Source organism: Punica granatum, chromosome 8 (genome assembly GCF_007655135.1).
Source record: "Punica granatum isolate Tunisia-2019 chromosome 8, ASM765513v2, whole genome shotgun sequence".
NCBI classification, from domain to species: domain Eukaryota; kingdom Viridiplantae; phylum Streptophyta; class Magnoliopsida; order Myrtales; family Lythraceae; genus Punica; species Punica granatum.
In genome coordinates, this window is record NC_045134.1 from 26,164,269 (window position 1) to 26,173,794 (window position 9,526).

At 28.0% G+C, this 9,526-nt stretch overlaps 1 pseudogene; it reads left to right on the forward strand.

Annotated features, from left to right (window-relative positions):
• The first annotated feature begins 8,066 nt into the window (after positions 1 to 8,066).
• On the forward strand, positions 8,067 to 9,323 carry LOC116187283 (annotated as a pseudogene).
• The last annotated feature ends 203 nt before the right edge of the window (positions 9,324 to 9,526 follow it).

Genomic DNA, 9,526 nt, shown 5'->3' on the forward strand with positions numbered 1-9,526 from the left:
CTCATGTACAATCCATATTTAAAGACAAGCCATAGCCTAATTAATTAATTAAGCACGTACGGCGGGTTTCGCACGATTCAGTTACTGTAACAATATCAGTGACATAATATCGATCCAAAATACATGTTCACAATGGACATGGACAAATAACATACAGAATCAAACCGAAAATCTCTTGATGACAATGTAGTGATGATTATGTCGCTGCGACGTACATTTTTACATCCGATTGAGAATGGTTTTAGTGGGAGAAGCACTCGAGTGCTAGTTCAATACAAGAAAGCACGTGGAGGTCTGATAAAAAGGAATAAAATGTGCTCCTATTGCCTGACTTGATATCACTAAGCTAACAGCCTAACACCATCACATGCATATGTAGTCTTTATTCTTAAAATAGACATAAAATGCTGGCCTAGAAAAACCCTACCATTGGCTATGAGGTCTCCCCTACGAACTTTTGCTCTTTATGGAATCCTTCATTTGTTGTTGGGTTTGGATCCTTTCGCAATCTCACACGACAAAATCAAAATGTAATTGGATCATGGTTTCACCCACAATTATACTTTATTTATTAATGGAAGATCACTACATAACTTTTATATATTCCCCTGCATACCAATCAGCACCTTTCAATGATGAACTTATTGCAGCCTAAGTTACCTACGCTCCCCATTTCGATCGAAATAATCACATACGCACGGACAGTCGACCATCAAGTTCCGCATTCTCCAGAATCCAGACATGCCGACATCCATGGCACCAAGCCAACGGCTTCGGATAATCGTTAATTACTCCGAAATTACTGCGAAATCCATTAGGCTTGACATTTTTTTTTTGTGTACACCATCTGATATCCGAAAGTCCAATAGATCTCTACTAATTTAGGATTCAGTGAATCAATCTATTAAGAGGTAAAACTCTCATAGGATTAAGTTTCTCCACTCACAAGATGTGTACAATGAATAAAACACATTTTATTGTTGGAGACATTGATGAAGGGATTGATGTACGTGCATACGGAAATAAACTTAATGGGTAATTACATGAATAAAATCAAATGAAGAAACGTATATATACGTTACTGCTGAGGATTGCTACTTCAAGGCGGACAATTTCGTGACAATTCAAGTGGCCACCATGCTTTGATTTGGCCTATGTCGTTGTAGGAGAGGCACAAGCATATATATATATATGTGTGTGTGTGTGTGTACATAGCTAGCATGCATGTTTTTTTTTGTGCTATGTGTGTGTGCGCGTGTGTAAATCAAGAGGATAATTGTCAACTTGTAATTGAAAGCAACAAGACGCACATATACGGCTGCTTAAGAAAATTTAAACTCCGCATGAATGACACATATTTCATGTGCTTATGTTTGTCATGTCGGCTTTTGCTTCATCATCAACTGTACCAGATATAGCTCTTATGCTATCCTTGACAAGTGATGAAAATATATAGACAGCCAATCAGTCGAGCATCTTAAGCCGAGGGCACGAGTTGAATCGACATATAAACCGTATCATCGATGCAAATTAAGGGACATCAAGTTAATTTTTGGCTAGTAGCCAATTGTAAATACGGTTTAGAGATTCGCCTTGATTTTGATTGGATCTTTGCAGCATATATATATATATATATATATATATGTATGGGCCAGTTTGTCTTTAGGGGTCCACTACTAGTCTACTACTGTACTAGGCAGCGTCGTTTGTGATCAATTCCCGAACAACTCACGATTTCCTCTCTCTCTCTCTCTCCCTCTCTCTCTTTTTTCTTTTTAATCTTTTAACTCGAATCCTCTTCTTTAATTCATTCAGCAGAAGAATTCTAATCTTTATTTTACTTCCATAAAAAAATCTTTATTTTACTTAAAAAAAGTAAATCACATAGAAAATCACGTGATTTATTTATTTTTTCAAATCAAATCAGTTCATATATTATTTCAAATTTAAGTGAGATTTGGAGCCAAAATTGGAGTATTATATGTGAAGACTTAACCTAATTAATGTTAATTTCTGCATCATCTGTTTTGCACATGGACTATCCAAAAATCTTATTCCCTTCTTCTATTTGCAATTCAATGTGTGTTGGTTGTTAGATAATCAGCCAAATTCGTTTTGATCAGAGACAAAGACGTGTTTATTAGGTCAGCTAGAGAACGCAGATAAGTTTGCCCATCAAAGGTTAGGATAAATTCGACCTAAATCAAAATACAAATCATGTGTTTTCTGCATCTCTTTTTAGTTATGGTTAATTAATTTTATGTGGCTTAAATTAGTACGTCTTACCAATTTTCTTCTATCAAGAGATATAAATGTCTTGTTAATTAGGTTTGCTTTTTGGATCGAATTCCTTTGCAAGACATCATCCCGGCCCTCCCCTATTGAGCTCTATTATACTGCTCAGCTTAATCATGTACAAGTAGATCACGAGCTCTCTCCGGTTGAGCTCGAGTTGGCCCTAATACTTTAATTTGTGATCTCATCTGCCCTTCTCTGGCGTTCATTAAACTCACGCTTTTGTCCCGATCAAAACGGCTTTATCCTATCACGCCCAGATCATCATGCTGAGGTACGAATAGAAGATGGGAAAATGGATTTGATAACTGAGGCGCAAAAGAGATGGAAAATAATCAATGCTAAGTAGGGTCACTCAATAATACTATTTGACTAGTTTTTTATCCAATACGTTTCATGTATTCTTCTACCATATCTTATTGTAATTATTTACGTTTTGAAACACAAGATTTCATATTAAAAATAATAAAAAATTTCAATTATTAATTATAATTTCAAATATTTGTCTTAACATTTTTTTTGTTAAAAACTAGAATAAGTTAATTATTTTTTCCCATATAGCAAGTTAATTATTATATTAATATTGTGATACTATTTATTTCAAATGATATGTATCATCATATTTTTGTTAATTATCATTATAGATTGACAATTAATAATTAGAATAAAACTTCATTTTGTAAATAATATTTATGGGATCCTTATTTTTAATATGTTATTTATGAGTTTAAGCTCAAAGCATAATATAATTTTCATTTATAAGACCATAACCTTTTGAAAATTATATTTTTATTTATAAGCTTAAAACATTTATATATATTTTGTAACAATTATTCCAAATTTTGGATTATATATTGGTTTCTTAACACAATAAAAGATTTTTAAAAATTAATTTCAAATTTTCTCTAATAATTAAATAATAAAATTATACTAATTTTACATGGTTCAATATATATTTTGCATCAAATAGTCCTAGTTAAGATGCATGATATTATAAATTTATTTAATAGTAAATATATTATAGAGTTTTGTTATAAATGATGACATTCTTATGATAAGTTCATATATATTTACTTCATTATCCATTTTTTAAATATGAAAATTTGTGACATCCTTGTTTAATTTTTATATTATCATAAGTTCATGAATAATAATAACAATTTTAATCTTATAATAAAAATTAGTTTAATATACAATTAAATAAATAAAATTCACATGATTAAATCAACTCTCCCAAACTTTTTAAACTTTTGTTCACTAATGAGAGATCATTTATTAATATAGGAGTCATTTTTAGTTATATGACCATAAGTTCGTAGAGTTTGTGATTTGTTATTATTTTTTGGAAAATTTTTATATGAAAAACTAATTATATTTTTAGGATTCTATCTTTGCATTATATGCAGTTTCATCTTTTCATATATCTATTTCATTTATATAATAATTATATGTATTTTTAAAAAATAATTTGCTTTTTGAGAATCATAAAAATATCAAAAAATAGTTTAAAATTTCACGTAATAATTTTTGAATAGTAGCTTTAGATGAAATTAGACTAACTAAGTTATTCAGTATTTTTTTTAATTTCCCTTATAAATTTGGTCTATATATTTTTAATCTCAATTTTATATATTTCAATTTCTTTCATATGCCAGTAGTTTATAATTTACTCATATATATGATCAATTAATTGTTTTTCAATATAAGTTATATAATAATATCCAATATTTCATTGTTATATAATTATAAATTGATAATTAACCCTAATAACTATGACCCTATTTATTGCAAAGTGGAGTCAATTTTAATATATACTAGTTTTTTTTTGTCCAGAGCATGCTTTATATGGGTTCATATTCATATATCGCTATATCATTTTTATTGTAACTATTTATATTTTTAAACATGAATTATTTTATACAAAATAATAATAATTTTCAAATTTTAATTTTCATATAAACAATAATTTTCAATAATTTTTAATAAAACTTATTATAATAATAATAATTTCTATTCAATTAATATATATCACATTTTTAAATTAACCGTTATTATAAATTTAACACATATATTAATTTTTGTAAATAGAATATAAGTTTTTATTTTTAAAACATTATTTATAACATCCTTATCTTTATATTTATTTTTATTTTTTATCCGTTAATAGCATTATGTTATAAATTCGTTCTTTTATAGGATCATGATAATTTTAGAAATTTTATATATCATCAATTTTTTTTGGTAGTGTTTATATCATTTGATGTTTTATATATATGTTCATTTTTAACACATATATACTTTCTTATAACAATTATTTTGATTTTGAAACATATATTTGCTATTTGACACAAAATATGTCGAAACTTAATTTGAAGTTTCATTCTATAATCAATTAAGAAAATTATACTAATTTGCAATGGTTCTAGAAATATTTTTCAACTTTGGTCTCAATGCATTATATATTTATTATACATATTATTATAGATATTCACATAAAACTAGTTATGTATTTTTTAATTACAAAATTTGATGAAAATATTTATTTTTTGATTTCTTACATTACCATAATTTCATATATTACATTAATTTCATCCTTTTAATAATAGAAATTAGGTTAATATCTAATTCCATAATTAATTATTAGTATACTTAATTGTCACTTAATTTTTGAATTAGGCCTTTTCTAATAAGCCGAAAAAATATTGAGTTTTCATAATTGGGCTTGATTTGATTAAATCAATTCTCTTAATTTTTTAGTATATTATTTAAAATAATTTTTCTTTTAATGAGAGAGCATTTATTACAATAGAATACAATTTTACATATGTACTAGTATTTAATCCTGTGCATTGCATGGGTTTGTGTTTATATATTTATATTTGTACGTATAATAATTATTACAGTTTAAGTCTTTCAGATATTAGTTTACTTATTAGTAATATTTATTGAAAATAAAAGTTCCTAACAATCAATTTTCAACATTAATTTTTTATAGAGTTGTATGAATGCTTTTGAATAGTTCAATTATAATTTTATAATCAACGTTCTCATTATATCTTGTAAATTTATTTAATTTCTTTCACAATCTTAGTTTGTATTATATGTATAATTATTATTTATATTATTTTTCAAATTTATGAAATCTTCCTTCTGATAATGACTGTTGTTATACAATATAATATCATCTTTTTCAATTTGTATAATCTTCTTTCGTGGGTGAGGATTGTGGTTGTTCTACATAATAAGACATTATATATATATATATATATATTTTTCATATATGTATATTAACTATATTTTTTCTGCATACTTTTTATATATTTCTAATAATTTTAGAATTTATTAAATGGTACATTTCTATGATTCATGACCCTTACTTTTAACACGTTAAATTTTATTTTTTAATATGTCCGTAGATGTATATGTTTAGTTCTTGTGATATAATTTACATATGCTCATTAATTGTCATAAGAATATAAAAAATTTTATATCAATTTCTATAAGATAGACTCAATTTTTATAATGCCATGTTAAGTTAATTGTTTATATACACTCATTACTCATGCATAATTAAAAAATTACAACTAAAATTTTCTCTTATTTAATTGTATATAGCAAGAGATTTACGTGCATTTATTAAATATTTTCAATTATTATTCTTTGTTTTTAATTTTACTTTCCATATTCTTTTAATTTTCTTTTAATTTTTTATAGTGAGTGGGAGATTTGATATATTAATTGCATTTATTAAAATATTATTATTATTATTATTATTATTATTATTATTATTATTATTATTATCTTTTTTCACATATTTTTAATATTTTCTTTTAAGCATTTATTATTCACCTAATCTCATTTATTGTGCACCCAAGTAAATTTTAATTATATATGAGTAAATTGCACAAGTGGTCCAAAATGTTTTACAAATGTTTCATTATGGTGCAAAAAGTTTTTTTCGATACATGATGGTACAAAATGTTTCAAAGTTGTTTCATGATGGTACAAACCGTCAACTCGAGCTTGACGCCGTCAAGCCGACGCTGACGTGGCCACTACGTGTCACCTCCTTGCTAACATGGTCGAAAAATTTTAAAATTTTAAAAATAATTTTAAACTTTTAATTTAAAATTTAAATTTAAAATTTAAAGTAATTTTAATATTAAATATTAATTTTTTATAAATTTTTTTTTAAAAATAAAAAATTTTAAAATAATTTTTTATTTTTCTAAATTTTTACTATTTTTTTGTTTTTTTGTATTTTTTATTATTTTTTACATTTTTCAAAAAAATTAAAAAATTTTATATTTTTATAAAATAATTTTCAAAATTTTTAAAATTTTAAAATATTTTTGAAAATTTTTTGAAATTTTTTACTCTTTTTTTGTATTTTTTTAATTATTTTTTGTATTTTTTTGGACTTTTTAAAATGTTATTTTCTCTTAAATGACGTGGCGCACTATGATTGGTTCCACGTAACAAAAGTGACACATAGGAAGCGCCACGTCAGCAAAATGTTAACGGCGTCATGGCCAATTGATGGTTTGTACCATCATGAAACAACTTTGAAATATTTTATACCCTCATATAGCGAAAAAAACTTTTTGGACCATAATGAAATATTTGTAAAATATTTTGGACCATCAGTGCAATTTACCCATTATATATAGATATGGATTTTACATTTAGTAAATTTTTTACTTCAAATCTTACTTACTTATAAAAAAAATTAACGAATCTATATATAATATATAATTGTTGGAGCATTCATAATTCTTTGTCATTTGTACAAAATCTGCAAATGGAGGCATCTCATTCGACGATTCTTAGAATGCGACATTTAATACATTTCTATAACTTATTATTATTACTATTTCGTAAGTCAATTATCAATCAAATGGGATAATTACTGGGAAAATAATAATAATAATAATAATAATAATAATAATAATAATAATTATTATTATTATTATTATGATAAAATGGATAATTTCTTGGATTAACGTTATTATTATTATTAAATAATAATTACTACAACTTTTTCTTCTTCTTCTTCAACAATCCACTATCAAATGGGATAATACTATTTTGTTGGCCCGTTATCAATCAAATGAGATAATTGCTGGGGAAATATTATTGTTATTATTGTTGTTGTTGTTATTATTATTATTATAATGATTATAAAATGAATAATTCTTTAGGTTATTTTGTAAGCCCATTATCAATCAAATGGGAAAATTTTCATATATAATAAACTTGCACAGCGCGGGTCCATTGGCTAGTTTGTTTGATTTTGAAAGAAAATGAAACAACTAAACTAAAAAAGTATATTCTGATATTAACTTTCTAGATTCAATCATTTAATTTTCTTGAAAGTGATATTTCAACAAATTATGGCCAAGAATGATGCTTTTTGGTGACATCTAAACTAAAATGGAGTGATTAATTGAGGCACTCACTCGAAAGCAAGAGAGGGAGAAAGAGTAAGTCCTAAGAATTTTTTTACATAATATTGGATGTGGTATGAATGAACCAATAAGATTTGCTATGATCGGTAATGTACATGATAGTTAGTTGTGACAACACGTTGTGGGCTATACGATTAAAAAAAAATCTCATTGGGAAGGTACAACCTCATGATAAATGTACCAAAATGTCGAAAAAATGTTGAATTTTTTTTTTTTAAAAAAGGAAATTTAGGACCACAATACGCACTATAGATTGGAACAAGCAAAGGTTTTGTCTATTTTTGTGGCACGTGTTGTTGGGAGAAAAAAAGAGATTTTCTGAGTTGGTTTTCATTTTTGATTTTCGTCTGTTTTTATTCCCTCTTTTGGCCTTCCAATTAATATTCCCCATCTTCATATTATCTTCTTCAGTGAGAGAGCCAGAGAGATTTGCAGTTGCAGAGAGAAATGGAGAAGGCTTTGACAAAAGTTGGGAGCTTTTGGATGTCCCAAAGGCCAAGCAAGAGATCTCCCACATCACTGATGACTTATCCGTACGGCTCTTCCCCTCCTAACTTCTAATTAAGCTCGATTAGCTGGGCAAATGTTCTTAAGTTCGTGCATTGTGCTGATCATTTTGCTGAACAAGCAATCCCGAGATTCCGTTGATTCATCGGTCCTCTTCTTAAATCTTTTGAACCTTATGTGGTGTGATAATGTTGATCTCATCATGGTGACAATGCAAGCATGCCATTCCGATGTTAATGTTATATGCTGATGCTTCTCTATTAGTTATAGCACATACAGAGATTGAAAACAATGACGAAAACCGAGAATTTCAACTGCAATTTTCTGAAAATGGATGCCCCACAACAGCATTCTTTGGAGTTCAAGTTCATATCTATGCGGCCAACTTCATATTCTAATTCTGCTTTTGGAAATATGCATTTGTAGTGTTTGTCGAGCACGGTGGAGGAGAAGGCCAAGTGGTTAATCAACAAGCTAAAAGGTACTGATCTGTCTATGTGCGCACATATATGATCGAACAATCTCTCTTGTTCATTTGAGTTGTTTGCGTGCTTTAACGCGTTATGATTAATGTCCATCTCATCAGGGAAGCCGTCGCAGGCCTTGACAGATCTCCTCCGAGATCACCACCTACCTCCAGGCCTCTTCCCCCAGAGCATAACATGCTATGAGTTCGAAGGGACAAAGGGCAAGCCCATCGTATACTTGCCTTCTTCTTGCGAAGTCCGCTTCGAGAATTCATCAGTCGTGAGGTACGCGAATCGGGTCAAAGCGATCTTGTCGAGAGGAAAACTTACAGCGATCGAAGGAATGAAGACAAAAGTGCTAGTGTGGGTCAAAGTGACCGGGATTAATATGCATCGAATGGTTCTCTCATCGCTAGGGCGAGAAATTGTATATTTAAGTTTGTTTGCTGTGTCCTGTAGATTATTCTCCTAGCAACCGCGTTTTTTGTGGAAAATTATATGCTCCTTGACGAAGACTTCATTCGATAAAGCAACCCATGTTAATTAATTAATCAACCATATTAATTATCCCCTCTTTCTGGCCATTTCATTATTTAGCGGCTTTTTTAAACTCTGCCCTTACACAAATTTTATTAGTTATTAAAGTTAAAACTAAAGAATCTACTCTTCCATCTCTTTGAAATCTCGGGTTTATTCAGTCCATCTCATGAATGTGGCTAGGCCAATATAAATTATTTGCTTGACCGACCGTGAAGGAATTACACTGGACTACAACCTCAGAAAACATGC